Below are 5,802 nucleotides of genomic sequence, written 5' to 3'. Positions count from 1 at the left end.
AGACAGATTTTTTTTTTTTTTTTTTTAGAGCCAGCCAGCCAGGTCCTAGTGAAAAAGGCAGAGAAGGGGAAAAAACTCCCGAAAAGCAGCTACCAGTTGATTTTATGGGAGGGGATTCCCCTTCCAAACAATGACTCTCTCCCTCCCTCCTCTCCACATCCGTGTCCACAGATGCAGATCCTCATCAGTCTCAAGGTATGGGCCATTCTGTAGTAAAAAAAGGCAAAGAAGGGAAAAAACTCCTGAAAAGCAGCTACCAGTTGATTTGATGAAAGGGGATTCCCCTTCCAAACAATGACTCTCTCCCTCCCTCCTCTCCACGTCCGTGTCCACAGATGCAGATCCTCATCAGTCTCAAGGTATGGGCCATTCTGTAGTAAAAAAAAAATTTAATGGTGTGTTTCTTATTTAAATTATATTATTGAACTCTGAACATATTTATTTTGAAAATTCTGTGTAATGTGTGAATGAAAAGCAATGTTAGGGTAAAAACTTGGTGGTTGAGAACGATTGATCTGTTTTCAGTTCTTTCTTATGGGAAAAATGGATTTGGAACTCGACTGCATCGCAGCTGTGTGCTCCGCCTAGAACGGATTAGCGTCAAGGTCCGGGGTCTGCTGGACACTCGCCCCGCACAAGGCTGTCGCCTTCCTTGGCGATTGTAGCCCTGGGACCCATTTGAGTAGTTGGCCCCTGTCCTGAAGCGTCCGCCGCTAGGAGTTGGAATGGGCCCGATGGCCCATGGACGCAGTGGAGTTCCAATACGCCCTGTTCTCAGAGACAGAAGAGGTACTGCTTAGAGCGCAGATTTTTAAATTTTATTTTACATTTTTAAGTATTGGAAAAAACCCAAAAGAATAGTTTGTGACACATGACAGGTGCATGTAATTTAAATGCCAGTGACCACAAATTACCTTTCATGAGAACACAGCCGCGCCCATTCGTTTCCTCTGCCTGTCTTAACCTACCACACCAGATTTGAGAAGTTGTACCCCAGGAGTGTTTGGACTGCAACCGCAAAGACGTTTGTGATCTGGCCTTATACAGAAAAAAAGAGTTTGCCAGGCCCTGGCTTAGAGTGATACTCTGCATGAGTGTTCAAGACGTTTACATAGAGAGAGAGAGACGCTCCATCATGAATAGTTCTGAAGGACTTCTACGTGTCATGTCTTCAATGCCCAGGGTCCCAGAACTGCGTGGGGGCGGTTCTGTGCCCCCAGTGCTCTTCTTGGTAAGAAGGCAAAGAGCCCACAAGTTTCAAATCCTAGCCTAAGCACTACTTTGCAAAGGTTCTCCATTGGACTCCCCGCGGTTGGCACCTCTATCACTCTGTGGATGTTCTGGTTTATGTCCCGTGGAAGCTCTGCTAGCACTTACCATTAATTACAATAATTGAAATTAAGTGGTGCCTCCTGTGTGGGAATTTTCCAGTCCCTGGTAGGAACAGGCGTCCAAATGTTTCTTCTTTCTCAAGCGCTCCCTCTGCTGGTTCGTTTTCAGAAAACACCACACCGCCGGGATTAAATCGGTAGGAGGACTTCTCAGCCAGAAAGTAGCAAAAGAAAATTTCCACGAGAGCAAAGGGCATTGGGGAGCTGTCTCCACGCCTAGTCAAGTCCCTCCCAGTGCGGGGGCATTAACAGCTGAAGATACAGCCCTTCCTCGCTGTAGAGTTGGTAAGACGACAAACTCCCACTGAGTGGAAGCTCAGAAGGAAGGCGGGAGAAAAGGAAGTCTGGTTGAACGTTGGCTGTTAAAATGACAAAAGCTGTCAGCCACGGCGGGGCGTGGAGGGGTGGGCTACAAGCCAGTGAGTGTCAGAGTAGAACTGTGCCCCCGGGATTTTCAACAGTGGGTTTAAAAAATTTTTTCCAGAAGTCGATAGCCAGACGTTTCTTCTGAGGCACTTCTGGGGAGCCGAAAATCCCCACCCTGTCCCTTGGCAGCACCACCCAGGGGTGCCTGTTGATAAGGCAAAAGTGAGTACTCTCTTAACGGAACTCTGGTAATGTCTTGATGGGAAAGGACTCCGTCCGATTTATTAAGACTTTGAAGTCTTATGGAAGATGATTTTTTCATAAGGGGGAGAGGCGCTTCCTCATGAGGACTGTAATGTGATCGTTTATAATTAGTGGGCATTGTGTGGTGAAGCAAATCTTACTGCCTAGAGTGGACGAGTCACCTGTTATGTTGGTAAGATTTTCCACAAATTCCTACAATGGACCTTAAAGAATGGCAACTTTGCTATTCTAGGACAAAGGCCTCTGGAGTGATAAATCAGGCTAGTGAAGATAACAGAATAATAAATACACACAAATGCAGACAGTAAATTGTGTGCCCTTAGATAATTTCGGTTCTGTATCTCTGGAGAACGCCTCCTTATTGCCTGGGAGGCTTTCTGCAAGAGACATTGGCACAGCCAGACCCTGAGCCCTGGTGACTTGGGACAAAATGTTGGATCTACTCTGGGTTCCCAGCTTTGTCGGGGAACTCTCTGCATGACTCTCTGCATGCGTTTTGAGCTGGGGACTCCCTAGCTAGAAAGGAGCCTGGGAGGAAAAAGGTTGATCTCTGTAGGCTTCATCGATGCTGCCTTGACATCCTGTCTAGGGTCCCTATGAGTCAGACAACAACAACATCTGTATCAGACCATGGGGATGTCAAGGGGATGAGACACCATCCCTTACTGGTGGTATCATGGGAGAACCATGGAAGGTACACAGACAGTAGGGCGCCCAACTTGGGTGACCATAGGGAAAGGTCACAAAAACAAACCCTCACAGAGCTGACTTTAGAACTGGGCCTCGTGAGGGGGTGGGTGGGCATTGGTCTGGGGAAGGGGGCCCAGTGCTAAGGCCTTCCAGGCTTGAGAAACTGGCCAGAATCAGGGGTGCAAGCAAGCTCCCAGCCAGTTCAAGTGGGGCATAATGCATAGCTGAAACAGATGACAGTGTGTCCCTTGCTGTCTGTCTGGGACTTTTTCTCCTGATGTTATATGTTTGTTGACTGAAGTAACAAACACAGGGAGTAAAACTGTAGTATGTTATCAAAAGTATAACACGAGTTTTAGGAAATGAATGAATAAATATGACAAGCATAGTTCCATCTAATTTTTTATACCTATGGAGAGAATGGATATTATTACAGGTACTTAGAATATGCTGTTGTGTGATAAATGTTAAAAAAAAAAGAGTTAGGATGCCTTCATGAAGAAATCACTGAAGAGAAGGGGTTAACAGAAAAATATGGTTAAGAGACTAGATGGTACCCGGCCATCAGTAAGAATAGTATCTGAGGTCTCAAAATCTTGTCTTCAAACAAGTAACCATCTAAGAGACACGTGTCAATTAAGTCCACATGGAAGAAGCACACCAGCCTGTGTGATCCAAGGATTGTAAATAATATAATCCAAATCCAAAGGAGGGAATGGTATCAGAGCTTAAATTGTGAACTGGTTTGCAGAAGGCTATGAATGACAATGGGAGCCCAAAACCCATTTGCAGGATCCACACATAAATGAAGCCTCCAGTGTAGTCAAAGGAGGTGAATGGCCTTGTTAACAGATGGACAGTAAGGCAGGGGCGACTACAGCAAATATAGCCAGGTTAAAAGAGAACATGTGATGTGATCCCCTTTTGTTCTATATCAGTTTGTTTGTTTTTAAGTAAAGGGATATACACATGGATCACACAGACCAGGGATGTGACCAGCCTTGCTATCACACAGAGTGCACTGGGAAGTGGATCATGGCCGTTTCAGTAAGGTTAAAATCTAACACCTTATCCTTTGATCTCCACTTAACTCATTTTAATGCTATTCTAGTTTTTATTATTATTCTCTTGTCAACTGAGGTTTTCCTCTATTTTGTTATAATTGTGAGCTTTTTTGACTCTTTTTTTTGTATTTGTGAGTTTTTTGGTATATGAAATTCAGGATGGGTGAATTTTTAGAGACATTAACTGGATTAATGGGGATACGGCAGGGGAAGCTCGGGGAAATGGAGAGTTAATAACAAAAAGTACAAGAAAGAAGAAAATGTTTTAGCATTAATTGTGGTAATGATTGTACAACTCTTTTTGATATGACTGAATTGATATGAGTTATATGATATTTTGGATTATGTCCCAATAAAACTTTATTTAAAAGAAAGAGTAAGGAACATATATTTGTGATTTCCATATTGGGCGGCTGCCTGGCCATCCACCTTAGAGAGAACCTTGATTACAAGTACCATTTTAACAACTGGTTCACCAAACCCCCAAATTAAGCATCTGTTCTGCTGAACAGCTTTGAACCAGCTGAATCCCACCACTAGACATATATACACTCTACATATATACAGCATATATGCTGCCCTTGTTTCCATGGGCTTTGCCTGAACCATTTTGAACTAGTTCAAAGCCCTGGTATAAGTAATGCTGTAGTTAACAAGTTAACACCTTGGAAGGAAACCACCGGCACTTATGCTGCCGAATCAGCGGATGGTCAAAGCTGGCTGTCTGGCCTAGAAGGATTTCTCCCTCTAGGTCCAGAGATTCTTGTCAGAGGAGACCAAGAAGCATCTCAGAATATGTCCTCCTCTCCTGGGTCCTGGTGCCCCCTGCCCGGGACCGGGACCCTGGAGAACATATAGAAATGTTCTTGGGGGAAAAGATGGAATAGACACAGGCCCAACCGGAGGAGGACACAGACGTAATTGGTTTTTGTAGAACAGAGGATTTGGCCTATTTCTTCCTCTGAATTTAATCAATTCAATGCCTGAAAGGGTGGGAAAGGAGAGAAGTTGGAAGGAAATTGTTCCAAATGAAGGCTGCTCCCTGGGGAGCCAGCTGAGCAAGCAGCTGGAAAAGCAGGTGTGTTCTTGAACTATGATCACGTCCCGTGTGGAACAAGGACAAAGGAATGGAGCTCGTGGAGGCAGGGCTGGGCAAAAGCCCAAGGAAGGGGCTGAGATGGGAAGTCCCTGTGGAGGAAGTCCGTGTATGGGAAGCCCGGGGAGTTCTTTACAACAGCTGTTCCCAAATTGGAATGTGTATCACACTCACCTGGAGGGTTTTATTGAAACAGTTTGCTGGGCTCTGCCCCAGTGGTCCCGACTTAGGAGACCCAGGAGACGAGGCTAGTGAAGGTGCATTTCAACAAGTTCCCAAGTAATGCTGGTGCTTGATTCAGGGAGCACTTGGAGAACCATTGGTCTGCGAGCTCTCCAGAGGGTGGTTGGTATGTGAGGTATATGACTGTAGGCGGTGTAAAGAGTGGGCAGTGATGGTTCAGTGGTAGAAGCCTTTCCTTCAGTGGGGAAGATCCAGGTCTGATTCCTGGACAACACACCACATGGGCAGCCACCATCCATCTGGTGGTGGAAGCCTGGGTGTGGTCACATGCTAAACAGGTTTCAGTAGAACTTCCAGACTGAGTATAGAGGAAAAAGAAATCTACCAGTGGATCACAACTGTCAGGTCCACAACTGATGACAGAGATGATACAGGGTCCTGCAGCGGTTTGTTCGGTTACACATGGGGTTACCGTAAGTTGGGAGCCAATTTGATGGCAGCAAACAACATATTAAAAAATGAGACTCTCAAGGAGGAGATGAGCCAGTCAGGGTGCAATGTAGCAACGATGAAACATACAACTTTCCTCTAGTTCCTAAATGCTTACTCCCCGCCCTTCCACTAACATGATCCCAATTCTACCTTACAAATCTGGCTAGACAAGAGGATGTACACTGGTACAGATAGGAACTGGAAACACAGGGAATCCAGGACAGATGATCCCTTCAGGACCAGTGGTGAGAGTGGC

At 45.4% G+C, this 5,802-nt stretch overlaps 1 long non-coding RNA gene across 1 annotated transcript in view; it reads left to right on the top strand.

Annotated features, from left to right (window-relative positions):
* The first annotated feature begins 1,527 nt into the window (after positions 1 to 1,527).
* LOC123521419 overlaps positions 1,528 to 5,802 on the top strand; it is a 10,200-nt gene continuing 5,925 nt past the window's right edge. Inside the window, exons 1-2 of the long non-coding RNA XR_006679862.1 lie at positions 1,528 to 1,676; positions 1,876 to 1,979. This is a non-coding gene — a long non-coding RNA (uncharacterized LOC123521419). The remainder of the gene's footprint in view (positions 1,677 to 1,875; positions 1,980 to 5,802) is intronic.

Source organism: Echinops telfairi, unplaced genomic scaffold, assembly GCF_000313985.2.
Source record: "Echinops telfairi isolate 266 unplaced genomic scaffold, ASM31398v2 ScPeMD7_18;HRSCAF=68, whole genome shotgun sequence".
In the NCBI taxonomy this organism is placed as follows: domain Eukaryota; kingdom Metazoa; phylum Chordata; class Mammalia; order Afrosoricida; family Tenrecidae; genus Echinops; species Echinops telfairi.
Note: the sequence above shows the minus strand (reverse complement) of the source record. Positions and strands in the feature narration are given on the sequence as shown.